Here is a 16,668-nt window from a genome sequence, read left to right on the forward strand (position 1 = left end):
GTTGCCATATGATTTTCCAATTTTCCCAGCAGTTTTTATCAAGTAAGGTATTTTTATCCCAGAAGTTAGTGTCCTTGAGTTTATCAGAAAGGATATTACCATAATCCTTTACTATAGTTTTTTTAATATCTAATCTATTCCACTGATCTACACCTCTATTTCTTAGCAACTATCAGAAAGTTTTGATATCTGATGCTTTATAGTGTAATTTTAGATCTGATACACCAAGGTCACAATCCTTTGTAATTAATTCCCTTGATAGTTTTGACTTTTTTCGCTCCACATGAGTTTTTTTTAAGGTTTTTGCAAGGCAAATGGGGTTAAGTGGCTTGCCCAAGGCCACGCAGCTAGGTAATTATTAAGTGTCTGAGACCAGATTTGAACTCAGGTACTCCTGACTCCAGGGCCAGTGCTTTATCCACTGTGCCACCTAGCCACCCCTCCACATGAGTTTTCTATTTTTCCTAGCTCCGTAAAATAGTCTTTTGGCAGTTTGATTGGTATGGCACTGAATAAGTAGATTAACATAGGTAGAATTGTCATTTATATTATATTATCTCTGCCAAATCTTGAATAATTGTTTATGTATGACTTTGTGTAAAGAGTGTTTTGAAATTCTTTTCATATAGCTTCTTGGATTATCTTGTGAGATAGATTCCCAAGTATTTTACAGTTTTACAGTTAACTTTAAATGAAATTTCTCTTTCTTTCTATTGTAGTTGGGTTTTGTTGGTAATGTGTAGAAATCCTGGTGATTTATGTGTTTTTACTTTATATTCTGCAACTTGGCTAAAGTTGGTAATTGTTTCAAATGATTTTTTAGTTGATTTTTCTAGGTTTTCTAAGTATACCATCATATCATTTGCAAAGAGTGGAAGTTTTGATTTTTCTTTGCTTATTCTAGTTCCTTCAATTCCTTTTTTTCTTTTCCTATTGTAAAAGCTATCATTTCTGACATAATATTTTATAATGTTTTTTAATCCACTCTATTATCCACTTCTGTTTTATGAGTGTATGATAAACAACTCCTCTAAAAGTAAAATTAGTCAATTGGAAAAAGAAACACAGAAGGTAACTGAAGAAAATAAAGTTATAAAAGTTAGAACAGGACAAATGGAAATGAATGATTCAATGAAACAGCAAAATCCCATCAATCAAAACCAAAGCATAGAAAAAATAGAAGAAAATATAAAGAAAAATGACTGACCTGGAAATTGATGCAGGGGGGATAATTTATGTATTATTGCTCTTCTTGAAAATCATGATCAGAAAAAAAGATTCTAGATGTTATCTTGCAGGAAATTATCATGGAAAACTGTCCTAATATCCTAGAACAATAAGATAAAATAATCCTTGAGAGAATCCATTGACCATCCCAGAAAGAGACCCCCAAGAAATATTGTAAATTCCGGAATTCTCATCTAAAGGAGAAAATACTGCAAGCAGCAAAAGTAAGGATCATGTAGGACTTATTAGCTTCAATGTTAAAGGATAGGAGGACCTGGAATATGATATTCTGGAAGGCAAGGGACCTTGAATTACAACCAAGAATCAACTACTTTGCAAAATTTAACATATTCTTTCAGGGGAAAAGAATGATTTTTACTGAAATAGAGGAATTTTAAAATTATTTGATAAAAAGATCAGAACTGAACAGAAAACTTGATCTTCAAATACAAGTCTTAAGAGATGCATAAAAATATAAATGGAAAGGGGAGAAAATTGTTAGTCAACCAGACCAAAATGTCTACATGATAAAACAATACTTGCAACTCTTAAGAGTTGTATTTCTGTTAATGTAGTTGAAAGGTATATTCTTAGATAGAGAGTGGGTATAAATTGACTCTGATGTGATCAAGTTTTTAACTCTTGAGGGTTTTATTTCTATTGGGCCTATTGGAGGAATTGTACTTGAAAAATAGGTATGGAGTACAAATTGATTATGATGGAAGGATTTATGACTCTTGAGAATTGTGCTTCTATCACAGGATGGTTGAAAGGAGTATAGTATGATACTGAGAGTAAGTACAGGATAAATATAAAATGATTAGAACATCAAAAAATGGCTTATCTTAGGAGAATGCAAAGCATGAGGGCAAATAAAACCATACAAAGAGACACTAAATACTAAATATAGTAAAGGGAAAGAAGGCAGGGTGTGAATATTGAGTAATTATTATTGTCAATGGATTTACCTCAGAGAGGGAGTAACCTGCATTCCTACCTGGGTTTAGAAATTCATCCTACATTTCAAGGAAGCAGGGGGAAAAAAGGAAAGAAAATGGAAGAAAGGAATGATAAAAGGGAAAGGAAAAGTAAAAAGTAAAATTTTAAAAGGGTAGTAAAAGGGGAAAGGGAAAAGAAAAGGGAACTGGGTTTACAAAAGGGAGTGCAGATTGAAGGATACAGTGGTCAATAGCAAAAAAAGAACTGGTGAGATGAAATAAAAGGAAAGGAGAAAGAAAAAATGGAAGGAAATGCACTATTATTATTGTGAATATGAATGGAATTAACTGTGAGTATTCTTTGACCCAGCAATATCACTACTAGTTCTGTATTCCTAAGAGATGAAAGGAAAATGATCTATATGTACAAAATATTTATAACTGCTCTTTGTAGTAACAAAGAATTGGAAATCAAAGGGATATCCATTAATTGGGTAATTGCTAAATAAGTTGTTGCATATTACTGTGAAGGAATGCTACTATCGCATCAGAAATGATGAACAGGATAGTTTCAGAAGAATCATAAAAGAGCTATGTGAACTGATGTAAAGTTACATGAACTAGAACAGCTCTGGACACAGTAACAGCAATACTGTAATAATGAATAGTTGTGAAATACTTAACTACTCTAATCAAAACAATGATCCAACATAATTCAGAAGAATTCATGATCAAAATTTCTATCTACTCCGGAGAGAGAAACAATGAACTTTCAATTCAAATTGAAGTATAGTTTTTTCACTTTATCTTTCTTGCATTTTTTGCGATATGGCTAACAGAACTATTTTTACAAGACTTCATATATGTTATCAGTATCATATAGCTTGCTTTTTCAGTGAATAATGAAGATGTAGGATAGAGAGAATTAAAAAATCATTTTTTAGGCTAAGACTAAATAATAAATATTCTTTTGAAAAAATTACTGTGATAACAATATGTATTTCTGGTCTTCTTATTTGATATTTCAACTACATTATGCAACTAGTTGACCCATTGGATAGAAGGCTGGGACTGAAGTCAGGAGAACTCTTTATGAGTTCAAATACAACTTCAAATATTTAAAATATGTGATTCTGAACAAGTCACTCAACTCTGTTTATCTCACTTTCCTCATCTGCAAAATGACCTGGAGAAGGAAATGGTATGACACTTCAATATATTTACCAAATAACTGGATATGACTGAAAAACTACTCAGCTCAATAGACTATTTTGACATTCCTAACACCCTTAATTTTGCTTCTATGAGAAAATAAATTATAATTACACACTCATAGTGAGTGTCATAATAGCATTATTTATGTATTTATTTATTTCAATAAAGATAATTTAAGAGTCATAGAAAAGATATGTGATGGTGTTTTAATGACTACAACAATAAAATAAATATCAAAATGTTTTACATTCAGATCCTGCTCTCTTAGTCACTTAGCCTCAATTTCTTTGTCTGTAAAATGAGAATAATATTAATATATATCTATATGTACAACTACACAATAATAGTGATGAAGACTGGACTTGTGATTTCCTTGATGAATGACACTTTGAAGTAAGGACAGTCTACTTATGTAGGTCACCATTTTTTTTCAGCAGATAATTTTCTTTCTTTTTTCTCATGCACACACACACATATGTATATACATATATATGTATATGTATATATATGAACATATTTTTTTCCAATTACATGTAATGATAGTTTTCAGAAATTATTTTTGCTAGGTTTTGAGTTTTATATTTTTCTCCCTCCCTCACTTCCCTTTCCTGTCCCCCAGTCAGAAAGCAATCTAATATAGACTGTACATGTATAACTTTCCTAAACAAGATCCATATTAATCATATGAAGGAAGACTTGAATAGAAAGAGGAAAAAGAGTAAGGAAAACAGCTTTTTCATTTAAATTCTACTCTTCCAAGAAGTGATATATATGGCGGGCAGAGCCAAGATGGTGGCAGGAGTACAGCTTGTTTTAGATGCTCTTCTAAAATTGTGAGAGACAGAATCAACAGAAAGATCCATTGAGGCAATTCTCCAGCCCAAGGTAACCTGGAAAATAGTGGGAAGATTCTGTTCCATGGGGTTGGAGGGGCAGCAGCAGTGGAGCAAATGAACTTCCGTTACTCAGGAACAGCCCCAGGATGCCTGGGAATGCTGACTCCCAGCAGCAAAAGAAATTTCCTGACCTGCACTCCCAGGGAGCACCAAGTACAAACTTGGAAGATCAACAGGGGACAACCTTTGCCAGAGCTAGCATGAATCCCAGGCCAGTGTGGCCCTGCTCAGTGCAGCTGTGGCTCTTAGCTCATCCCAGATCCCAGAAAAATGGAAGCAGGCCCATGGAGCTGTCCAACAGGAGTCACCCAGCAGGAGCCTCCTGGCAGCTGCTCCCTGAGCTCATCCCACGGAAGGTAAGGGAGTGGAGGGAGATTGCTGAGGTTTGTACTCTGTCCTTGGGACAACACTCTGTATATTCAGACCCTGGTCACAGTCTGGGTCCCCCATAGAGCAGGGATTCCCCCTCACAGCCTGGGGCAGAGGGGTGCACTTGTGGTCATTCAATAGAGCATGAGAGAAGTCAGAACCTCACACACTGAGGTCCTTGCAGGGGTGTCCCAATAATACTCAAAAGCTCAGGAAGCACCCCCAAGCTAGGCACAGGGTGGGGAAATGAATAAATAGATAAAAAAATGAACCTGACCATAGACAATTGCTTTGGTCCCATAGAAGACCACAATATGCAATCTGAAGAAGAGGCAGTCCAAGCTTCTACATCTAAAGACTCCAAGAAATATAGAAGTTGGACTTGGGCTATGACAGAGCTGAAAAAAGACTTTGAAATTCAAGTAAGGGAGATAGAAGAAAAACTGGGAAGAGAAATGAAAGAGATGCACAAAAAAAAACACAAAAATGAAGCCAGCAGCTTAGTCAAGGAGATCTAAACAATGCTGAAGAAAATAACATATTAAAAAACCAGATTAGGTCAAATGGATAAAACAATTCAAAAAGTTATGGAGGAGAAGAGTGCTTTAAAAAGCAGAATTAGTCAGATGGAAAAGGAGATAAGAAAGCTCTCTGAGGAAAACAAATCCTTCAGATGTAAAATGGCGCTAAAGGAAGCTGATGTCTTTGTGAGAAATTAAGATGAAATAATTCAACACCAAAAGAATGAAAGACTAGAAGAAAATCGGAAATATCTCATTGGAAAAAAATGATCCAGAAAATGGATACAGGAAAGATAATTTTAAAATGGTTTCTGGTTACCCCCCCCACCCCCTGAAAATCATGAACAGGAAAAGAACCTTGACCTCATTTTTAATTTTATTTTAGGGTTTTTTTTTTATGCAAGGCAAATGGGGTTAAGTGACTTGGCCAAGGCCACACAGCTAGGTAATTATTAAGTGTCTGAGACTGGATTCGAACCCAGGTACTCCTGACTCCAGGGCTGGTGTTTTATCCACTGAGCCACCTAGCCACCCCTTGACCTCATTTTAAAGAATTTCTACAGGAAATTTGCCCTGATATCCTAGAAGCAGAGGGTAAAATAGAAATTGAGAGAATCTAACAATCTCCTTTGGAAAGAGATCCTATAAAACAACCCACAAGAATATTATAGCCGTGTTCCAGAAATCCCAAATCAAAGAGAAAATATTTCAAGCAGCCAGTATGACACAATTCAAATATAATGGAGCTGCAGTCAGGATCACACAAGATTTAGCAGCATCCACATTAAGGGCTCATAGGACTTGGAATATAGTATTCTGGAAGGCAAAAGAGCTTGGGAATGCAACCGGGAATCAACTACCCAGCAAAACTGAACATCCTCTTCCAAGGGAAAAGATGAACTTTCAATGATACAAGAGAATTTCAGATGGTCCTGTTGAAACAACCAGAGCTGAACAGAAAGTTTGCTCTTCAAGTACAGGAATCAGGTGAAGCATAGAGAGTGGAGGAGAAGGATAAATTATGAGGGACTTAAGGATGATGAACTACATGTATTCCTGCATGGAAAGATAATGCTGATAATATTCATATAAACCTCATCTAATAGAGCGGGTAGAAGGAGCTTTTATAACTGAGGCACATGAGAGAGCTGAATTTGAAGATGTAATATATTGTAAAAATGGAGTCAATGGGTGAAAGGGAAATGTACTGAGAGTAAGAAGAAAGGAGCACCCCTATTCTACCTATAGGCTAAGATATTTCATATAAAAGGTATTTCATGTTTGCAATGGTATGGAAGGGGGGAAGGTGAAGGGGAATGAGGGGGCCTTCATTCTCATCAGAAATGGATCATAGACAAAACAGCATACACACTCAACAGGAGTGTAGGGTATCGACATATAGAGGGAAAAAGGAGAGAAAGGGGAGAGGGAGAGGTGAAGGGGGATGTGGGTGATAAAGGAGAGAGTAGATCATAGGAGAGTATAGTAATATATAACACATTTTCTTTTTCACTTTTTGCAAGGTGGTGGTATTGTGTGACCTTTCTGGGACCATGGGGCTGGGTGGTTGCTGTGTCTCTGGGGTGGGATGTAGGCTTGGGACCGATGCTCAGTCCACTGCACCACTTGGCTGCCGCATAGCATATTTTTGAAGAGGGACAGAGTGAAAGGAGAAAGAAAATATAATAGATGGTTGTGGGGAGGAATGGATGGAGGGAATTACAATCAGCAACAGCAACTGTGCAAAAATATGGAAGTAACTTCTATGATGGATATATGATAAAGATTGCAATCCACCTGAGACAGAGTTGATGATATCAGAATAGAACACATTTTTTTCTTTCTTTTACTTTATTTCTCATGGGGTTCTATATTTTTGTGGGGGAGAGGATATTATGTTTACTCTTAAACAAGAATATTTTAGTATTGTGAAAATAAATTAAACAAAATTAACAAAAAAAATAAATTCCACTGTTGCTTCTCTGAATATGGATGGTGAACAATTTCCAACATCGCTTATCATCTCCTAATGTTATTGTTAGTGTGTATAATTGAATAGAGAATTTTCAACTGAAACTACTCTCTCCCAAGTAACTAATGATCTCATATTGCCAGATCTTATTACCTTTTGTCAGTCACTGATACTCTTGATCTCTTTGCATCCTTTGATATTTTCCCTCTTTCTCATGACTTTGATATTTTATTCTGTTGAATTTTTTATAACACTATTTTCCTCTGGTTTTCTTCCTATCAGACAAATTATTCTTTTTTGATAGATCTTCATCACTCTGTTTCAATTAACCATTAGCAGACCACTAATTTCCATCTAGTGACCTCTTCTGTTGTTTCCAGCACCCATAGATTCAATTGTCTTCTCTATAGATTTTTCTCACATTTTTTTCAACTTTAATCTCTCCTGACATCCAATCTCATTTTCTCAACTACCAATTGGTCAAACTGGATGTCCCACAAACATCTTAAATTCACCATATCAAAAATCTAAACTCATTCTTGATGTTTTTCCTCTCCATGCCATCCTCTCTTCTTAAATTCCTTATTACTATTGAAAACTCCATCATTTTTCCATTCATCAAGACTTATAATTTAGGGATTTATGTTTAACTCCTCATTTTCTTTCCTTTCACATTTAATTAGTTGTCCAATCCTGTATATTCTTCTTTAGCAACACTTCTCAAATACACCATTTTCTCTATCACTGCTGCTATTGTGTAGATCTTCATCAATTCATACCTAGTTTCTTGTAATAACAATCTCATTAGTCTTCTTGTCTTAATTTCTACTCTATTCTTTCTATCCTCTACTCAATTATATAAAAATCATTTTCCTAAAATGAAAGTCTCACCATAGCACTCACACAGAGATAAAATTTTTTTTTTATTTGCATCTTCAATACCTTGACCCCTTCCTAACTTATTGGTCTTATATTTTGTTTCCCCTCTATATCCTATGGACTTTTTGCTGTTCTTTGTATATTGTACATAACATAAAGATAGGAATCTCTAGACTTCCTGTATTTCCTAAAAATATTCTTAAAAAAATTGTACTTTTAAAGATGAGGGGGGTATGTATATACCCCCCTCATCTTTAAAAGTACACACACACACACACACACACACACACACACACACATATATGTGTATATATATATATATATATATATATATATATATAGAGAGAGAGAGAGAGAGAGAGAGAGAGAGGAAGAGAGAGAGACAGAGAGAGAAATAAGTATAATTAATCAATAAATTGAAAAAAGCTACAGTAAACAAATCTCATGTATCCTGAACATCATCAAGGAATTGGATGTGGAGTATCTTCTCATATCTCTTATTTCAGTCTGTGTTCTTTGTAATTTTGAAACATTCCTTTTGATTTTTTTAATGAATGGTGCTTATTTCCATTTATTTTTATTGTAATCATTTGTATACATTGTTTCTTAACTCTAGTTATTTCACTCTGTATCAGTTCAAATAGATTTTTCCATGCTTTCTTTATTTTATCATATACACCACTTCTTACAAGTCAGTAACATTCCATTTCATTCATCACAATTTTCTTAGCTATTTTTCAATCAATTGTATATATCTGATTTCTTATCAGTATATCATTATTTTAAATGTTTTGACATATATAGAGACTTTCCTCTTATAAATTTTTTCCTTAGTACATAAACTTAGACATGGAATCTCTGGGTCAAAAGTTAAGGATATTTTAGTCAAGATCCTCAGCATTTTCACTAATTCCCCCCCCCTTGCCTGGAATGTTCTCCCTCCTTCTTTCTGGTTTCCTTCAAGGCTTTACTGACAGCCCCCCTTTTCCAAATTTTTTTCAGAGCCAGATGTGGTGGTTGTGCATTCCTGTAATCTCTACTTGGAGGAGGCTGAGGATAGTGGGTCACTTGAGTTCTGATCTATGGTAGAGCTAAAACCAATCCAGTGTTCATATTAAGTGACCAGGTCCAAACATTGATCTAGTTCTGGCATCAATGTGTAACCATTGGTTACAGCAAAGGGAGAAATTTTGAATACAGTGGAAAAGTTCAATTACCTTGACAGTATATTTTTCAGGGATGTACACATTTATGAGATTGTTACATTCATTGCCAGAATTAGTTCAGTGTTTGGGAGACTCTCAAGGCTAACTATCAAACTGAAAGTCTATAGAGTTGTTGTGCTGACTTCCTTGTTGCATGCCTGGAAAACCTGGATAGTATAATAGTACTATACTAGGAAACTGAATTATTTCAATTTGAGATCACCTGGCAGAATAAAATAACAGACACTGAACTCCTTTTTTGATATTAGCTGTCAAACATTCAAACTCTTCTATAGAGTACAACTCCAATGAGCTGGCCACATTGTTCGAATATCAAAGGTATGGTCTAAGGCACTTTGCAATTGATTGTGTGACGCTGGTACAAGACCATCTAGAATGGCACGCCCTCATCAGAGAAGGCTCTACACTCTATGAGCACAGCAGGATTGTAGTAACTTGTACGAAATGTGAAATGTACAAATTCAAAGAATTCATTTCAAATGTTTACATGGTCTATTGGTGCCTGAACTGTGGTAGAGAATGCTGAGCTCATATTGCTCTCGTCAGCCAGTCAGACACACTGCTACCTGATTCAAACAGGAAAATAATGCCATTTTGAGAACAAAGGACAACAACTAACCAAGAGACTTAATAAAGGGAAGTACAATAGATAGCACTCCTGGCCTAGAGTCAGGGAAAACTCCTCTTCTTGAATTCAAATGTGGCTTCAGATACTTACTAGCTGTGTGACCTTGGGCAAGACACTTAATCTTGTTTGCCTTAGTTTCCTTATTTGCAAAATGAACTGGAGAAAGATACAGTAGACTACTTCAGTATCTTTGCCAGGAAAACTCCAAAACAGGGTCACAAAGATTCTGATAAAGCTGAAAATGAGTGAATGACAGCAAAAACGGAATTGTTTCCTCAGAAGTTGAAGGAATTCCTACAGTAACATATTGACTTAGAAAACCACAAATTAGCATTATCTATATTGCATAGCATTTTTAATTTTTGTTAAATATCTTTCAATGTCATATGAATCTGATTCAGTTCACACTGGGAGTTTGACTGCATACCTCAGGATGACCAGGAATTTGACTCTAGAGGGCAGTGAGTAACTTGTTCAGGGTCTTATAACTGTCAGAAACTGGGCTTAGACCTACTCTCTATCTACTAACGCCACAACTTAGTGGGGTTATATGAATCAAAGGAGATAAAATATGTAAAATGATTTTCCATTCTTTAAGTACTATATATATAGTATAGTCATTATGATTCAGACTCTTAGTGCCTCAGTATACTAGGATAGAAGTTGAGAGTTAGAAGAGAACTTAGAGATCATTGATTAATCTTGGAACTTTCTAGAGGAGAAAAATAATGCCTAGAGAGAGCAAGGTCAACAGAAGTAATAAGTCAGAATGTGAATCTCCATCAACTAACTCCAATTCTAGCCCTCCTTGTATCCTAACATGCAATTTTCATTGTACACTTCCAGAAATGTAGACACACAAACATAAACAGACATATATATGTTGATGTATGTAGGTATGTAGAACAATGTAGATATGTGTTAATATACATGCATATATAAACATGTATGGAATTCCATTTCATAATCATCATTTAATTTCCCACTATGTACCTGGCACTGTATTAGATATTAGGATGCATATTAACTACATATTGAATGCATAAATAATTTATACATACATATATATATATATATGTATATATACTGGAGAGGTATAAATATATTGATTAGCTACATTTAGATAATCTACTATCTATGTCTAAATAAATAGATATCATAGTCCTTCTCTAAAAGTTTACACCCCTAGAGGCAGCAATTTGATGAAACAGAAGATAGAATACTGCATCTGAGGTTAGAATGAGCTCAGTTCAAAACTGGCCTCAGACACTTGCCAGCTATATAATCCTAGGAAATTCACCTAACCTCTATATGCCTTAGTTCTTTCATCTGGAAAAAAATGAAGATAATAATAACACCTTCCACCCAGAAATTGTTGTGTGGATCAAAGAGTTAATACTTGTCAAAGTGCCTTGAAAATCGTAGTGGTGCTATATAAATGTCTATTTTATTATTTATTGTTAGTTGCAGGAAGGGACAAGTTAGAGTATGATTAGGTATATGTGTACAGAAATTGTGAGAAAACTCTGATCAATTTTTTTTTAAGCTAAAACTATTTATATGAGAAGTGAATCCTCCATTCCTTTTGTAAAATGAAAAAAATAAATCAGGTAAATGCAAAGATTCAGTGGGTCTAGGTAATAGAGATATTATTGTAACTTCATATTTTCACTAAGCTTCAGGACTTTGAATCAATTTCAAAAGAAGGCTGCATTTTAAAAGAAAGGACCAAAATGGTTACCAATAATTAAGCTGTATCTTCCCCTCTCTCCTCAAGGCTAGAGGAAGTGTCCTTAAATAGGAAGGTCTGGGGACACAACTGACCATCAGTTTGATTTGATGTAACTGCATGCAGTGGTAACAAAGATGCTGACAAATGCAGCTTCCATCACTCAGCTGATTTGAAGAGACACAGAGTCAATAAAACAGTTCCAAAAGCTCCCCGCTGCAACCCTCTCATGCCCTTCAGAGTGATACATCTGTCCTTTAACATTCATTCAACTGCTTTAGGAATATGATAGCCTTGGATCATTAAAAATAGGACAGTGTCTGCCGGAAGGTGAGAGGGAATGCCCTTTTTAACCCCAAATGAGATATACCATCATTATTCCTTCATTCTTCTATCTTCCATTTTAACTCTTCTGTGTTTTTATTTTTATTTTATTTATTTTATATTTATTTTTCTGTGTTTTTATTTTTATTTTATTTAATTATTTAATATTTACTTATATTTACTTTATTTATTTATTTATATTTATTTTGAACTATTTCATTATAGTAAGTTAGAGTAAGGTACTCCCTAGCTTCCCCTCTCTCTTCACTCCCTGCTCCCTTTCATGCATATTAAAAAGTTCAAAATGTCACTTGTTCCCTTAATTAACAAAGAACAACACAAAACCAAAATGAATTGTAGAACAGAGAATATCCAAACATTTTCAATTTTGCTGCAAAGTCAATTTCTACTTTAATCCAAAGGCTCTAATCCAAACCAGTTATAATTTTTTTATGCCAAGCAACATGGATGGCCACTGTTGAAGGAGACAGTATCTAATCAGCATAAAGACAACTTTAGCATTATGGGGGACATCCTAGACCAGTTCAGTGCCACTAACTCATTGTTTGATTTTGACAGTTCCTACACACACAGGTGGAAAGGACCACCCCTTCACTTGATAGAAACAACCAAGAAGCTGAATGATTTGCTCAAAGTCATCAGATAGTAAACATACCATATAGTATTTGAGCCTATCTTTTCCAACTTCAGAGCCAGAGTTTACTCTCATAATGTAGGAGGTGGTGGGAAAAAGGAATGACTGTTGAGTCAGAGGAGCTTGATTAAAATTTCAGAGCTGTGAATCTCTGTGATTTTTTTTAAAATCTCTTAACCACCTCAGACTTCAATTTGAAAATTTTTAAATTAAGGGATTGTACTAGATAGATGCTGAAGTTTCTTCTATCTCTGGAACCACAACCCCATGATCTTATGACGTTTGGCAAAGTATTTCATCTTCAATTTCCTCATCCTTAAAATGTAAAGGCTTGCCTAGACAATAATAAATTCTGAAATATGATAGGCTGAGGCCCAAACTTCACATATGGATACAATCAGGAAAAAGCAAAACATATAGTATAGAAGATAATCTGATGGAACTAGGAAGAAACCTAGTCCTTCAACCTATCAAAAGTTGAAAAGGAGCAATTGGAATTGATTACATTTTGGAAACTGCAGAATTTTTTTTTTTTTTTTTTTTTTTTTAGTTTTTGCCGGGCAATGGCTTAAGTGATTTGCCCAAGGTCACACAGCTAGGTAATTATTAACTGAGGTTGAATTTGAAATCAGTTCCTCCTGACTCCAGGGCTGGTCCTCTATCCACTGTGTGACCTAGCTGTCCCAAACTGCAGCATTTTTAATGAACCCAAGTAACTTATGAGGGGAGCATGGGAGGAATAGAGAGGGGAAAGAAAAGGAAGGAAAGGGAAAAGGAGGGAAGTTGAGAGGAAACTAGAGGAGGGGAAAGAAGGGAAAGAGGGAAAAATAGAAGAGGGAAAAGGAGAGATAGAGATAGGCAGAGGCCTGGTGAACTTGAGAAAAACAGGTTGTTCAAGCCTTGAAAGATTTAGTAAATTTCCATAAATTATTATCAGAACTACTAAGACTTGGACTTTATGTCAAAGTTGATTTTTTTCCCCATTCATTGACTTTATATGATATTGGCTTTATATTGAATCATTTTAAATTAACTTAATTTCTAAATAATTACTTATATTTCTTTATAAAATTCATAAAATATAAAAATCTCACCATTTTTATTTTTTGAGTAATATTAATTATGCAACTGTATCAGACACTGAAACTCATCTGTCATTTGGGAATAATACTTGCCCTATTTACCTCAGGGTTGCTGGGAGGAAATGTTTTTATACATCTTAATGAACTCTATACATGTGGATAATAATCATAAATTTTTTGTGCATAATTGTATAAATAAAAGGTTTTTTAAAAATCTTAAATGCTTAATACAGTTATCAATTTCTTTCCAAATTTGGAATTAGATGCTTTCTTAAAGGTTCTTAAAGGTGTGGGTAATATGTTTGAAATTCACTGCTCAGCAAAGTTAATAAACACAATTCTTTCTTAATTGAGTACATGATTACTCAATCTATATCTATATCTATCTATATATCCATATCCATATCCATATCCATATCCATATCCATATCCATATCTATATCTATATCTATATCTATATCTATATCTATATCTATATCTATATCTATATCTATATCCATATCCATATCTATATCATCTATCTATATCTATATCTATATCCATATCCATATCCATATCTATATCTATATCTATCTATATCATCTATATCTATACCTATATCTATATCTATATCATCTATATCTATACCTATATCTATATCTATATCCATATCATCTATATGTACATGTATATGTATATGTATATGTATATGTATATGCATATGTATATGTATATGTATATGTATATGTATATGTATATGTATATGTATATCTATATATCTATATCTCTATATCATCTATATCTATAACTATATCTATATCATCTATATCTATATCTATCTATATCTATATATATGTATATGAGAGGAGATTATCTGGGTGATTTTATGTTTCATATATATATGTATATATATATATACATATATATATATATATATATATATATATATGTATATATATATATATGTAGACACACATTATGTGTATGAACATGAATTTTCTACTGACCTACACTAGTTAATATGTTTCCCTAAGAATAGAATTTACTTCCATGGAGAGCCCAAAATACCTGAGCTGACAGAAACCTTAAGAGATCATTTTTAAAAGTATGCTAATACAGGAGAAAGCACTTCAAACTTGGAACCAGTATATTTAAGTCCTCAATGAGGTTTTGCCACAAACTAGCCATGTGATAGTAATGAACAAAAGAGTGGTATATAAATTGTTGTTTTCAGTTATTTTTCATTTGTGTCTATCTTTTTGTGATCCCATTTGAAGTTTTCTTGGCAGAGATACTGGAGGGGATTGCCATTTTCTTCATCAGCTCATTTTACAGATGAGGAAACTGAAGCCAACAGGGTTAAGTGACTTGCCCAGGGACATACAGCTAGAAAGTATCTCAGGGCAGATTTGAATTCAAAAAGATGAGTCTTCCTAACTCCAGCTCCAGCACTCTATCCATTGCACTCTATGCCATATAACTGTTATAGAAATGGAAAAAATATATAGTTTTATTTTAAAGCATTATTTATCTTTATTTTATTATTACTATAAATTTTGTTATACAAATGAATTATATAATGTCATTTAATTATGTGCTTATGTATTTTGATGCTTGAATTCCTATTGGAAAGCTACCCATTTAGTGGCAACTAGATGGTGCAGTGGATAGAGTACTGACCCTGGAGTCAGGAGGACCTGAGTTCAAATTTAGCCTTAGACATTTAATAATTGCCTAGCTGTGTGACCTTGGGCAAGTCATCTAACCCTATTGCCTTGCAAAAATGAAAAAGAAAGAAAAATAAAGCTACTCATTTGCAATCTATTTGAAAACTAGTGATATGAACATTCATGGATGAATATTTGCAATAGCATAGGCAGCAAAATCTGCAGATCAGGAAAGATTCTTTAGTTTTTCAAATATTCCTTACTCTATGGAAATTATATTGAGTCACTTGAACAACATGATACAGTGGAAAGAAGACTTATTTCAGTCAGGAAGACTTGAGTTCAAATTGTATTTCATCTGTGTGATCCGGTCTAAATCTTTGATCTTTAAAATGAGAGGGCTGGATTAGATGTTGGCCTTTAAGATTCCCTCTAGCAAATTCTGATACTATAGGCAATATCAGTCTTTCTGTGGTGACTGTTTAGTTGTCATTTCATACTGGAAAGATTACTTGGTATTCCCAGGCTTGGTTTATCCAAGGCTATATTACTCTATTTCTGACAGAAGTCAAAAACTCAGTATTGTCTTACTCTTCTGCAAAAATAACCTTTAAAAATTTCCTCAGCCAACTTTTAATATTCAAAAAGTTAATAACATCATCCTTGATAGTTCAGAAAATTCAAAGATTAGGACATCACTGGATGGATTTCATTTTGCATTCTTAGACCAATGAACCTTTCTTCTTCCCAGAATCTGTCTTGTTCTCTAGAACTGTATTTTCTCAAGATTCTTATCTTTCAAATCTTAACAAAAATCTCAGTTTTTCCCCTCTTAACTTTTCCTTTGTAAAGAATCACTAAGTAGTCAAATTATATGACATATTATACCATAAACGACATTCCAAAATATATTTTTTCTAATAGAACTAAAAGATTTATTTATCTAATGACATACTTAATAGATACCTATTACAGATTAATTATAGATTAAAGGTGGGAAAAATCTTTCAGATTTCAGATTTGTCATTTCCTTATTATATAATGATATTGAAGTCTGAGATCACATGACTCATTTAAATTATGTTTTATAAAAATTTCAGCTAATTTTGAAATGTTCATATAAAGATGTATTTTTCTTTTGAATTTGCAAACTAGAATTATTTTCTTGATAGGGTTTGTTCTTCCTTTCTCCAGTATGCCTATTATCCTAAATTGTGTTCTATTATACTATTGTATTCATTTGAACTTGGCAGGAGACAATATGCAAATCTATGCCTGCTTCTTGTGTATCAGCAAGTGAGATCTCTGAAATGTAAGCATTATTGCAGATTGCTTAAAGTTAGCATCAGTCAAATAGTATT

At 33.9% G+C, this 16,668-nt stretch overlaps 1 pseudogene; it reads left to right on the forward strand.

Annotated features, from left to right (window-relative positions):
* Positions 1-4,362: 4,362 nt before the first annotated feature.
* The window catches only part of LOC141519115 (calmegin-like), a 48,717-nt pseudogene continuing 36,411 nt past the window's right edge, over positions 4,363-16,668 (forward strand).

The sequence above is a fragment of the Macrotis lagotis genome, chromosome 3 (genome assembly GCF_037893015.1).
Source record: "Macrotis lagotis isolate mMagLag1 chromosome 3, bilby.v1.9.chrom.fasta, whole genome shotgun sequence".
Classification (NCBI taxonomy): Eukaryota; Metazoa; Chordata; class Mammalia; order Peramelemorphia; family Peramelidae; genus Macrotis; species Macrotis lagotis.